Here is a 993-nt window from a genome sequence, read left to right as displayed (position 1 = left end):
CGGGGTGGGGCCGGTGCTGCGCCGCCCTGCAGCGCCTGCGGCCGCCGCCTGCTGTGCACAGACACGTCCCTGTCTGGCCCCGGGACCCGGCGGAGGGTCAGTGTCCGGTTTGCAGAAGGAAACGGACGTGCTCAGGGGCCCAGTAAGCTGGCGAAGCTGCGGCCATCGGGGAGCCGGCGCGGGCTGGGCTGGTGGGCGCCCTGGGCCCGGCGCCCTGTCTGGGTCCGCCTGAGCGCGGCTCCCCCAGCCCCTGGGGGCGTTCCGGTGCCTGAGGAGGGGCGGTGCCCCCCACTCCGCGGCTCACTCCGCTTCCTCCGGGGCGAGGAGGCCACGCCCAGGGCTGCCGGCGCTGCTGGGGACGCGATGCCCACACGCCTGCGTCCAGCAGACGCGCCTCCCCCCCCCCCCCCGGGCCGCGCAGGGCTTCGACAGCGGCCTGGGGCAGCCAGGGGTCCCCGCGCCGGCTCTGTGGTGCGGTCGGCTCAGAACTGGGCCTCCGGGCCAGCTGCCCCACGGCAGAGAGGGGCCAGGCCAGCGGCCCCGGACCTGCCCCTGCACGGCCCAGACTCGCCTTCACGAGACCCCACCGAGGACACCGGTTCCCGGGCCCCCGCCGCCACCCCGGAGACGCCCCTGCGGGAGCCCGGGCCGCTCCCCAGCGGGTCCTGCTTCTCTGCAGCAGGCTGACCTCTGGGCCCGGGGCCCGGGGCTCCGGTGGGAGCAGGGCCGGCGGCCCCGGGCGGGCGCCCTGTGGGAGGGGGCCGGCCTCCCTCCGGCTCTGACCTCTGGCCGGCAGGGGCCGCACCGACGGCTTCGTGGACAGCCAAGAGGCCGTGTCCAGGGCGAGCGGCAGCGGCCAGGGCCAGGGGAGCCCTGCCCCAGGGTGGCCGGTGGACACAGGCCGCAGGGGACAGGGGCTCCGGCCCCGGCAACGGCAGACCTGGCCCGGAGGAGGCCGGGGCGCCGGTGGCCGTGTGGCGTGGAGCTCACGTG

The sequence above is a fragment of the Condylura cristata genome, unplaced genomic scaffold, assembly GCF_000260355.1.
Source record: "Condylura cristata isolate star-nosed mole 26May11 unplaced genomic scaffold, ConCri1.0 scaffold00020, whole genome shotgun sequence".
NCBI lineage: Eukaryota > Metazoa > Chordata > Mammalia > Eulipotyphla > Talpidae > Condylura > Condylura cristata.
The sequence above is the reverse complement of the archived record's forward strand: the minus strand, read 5'-3'. Positions refer to the sequence as shown.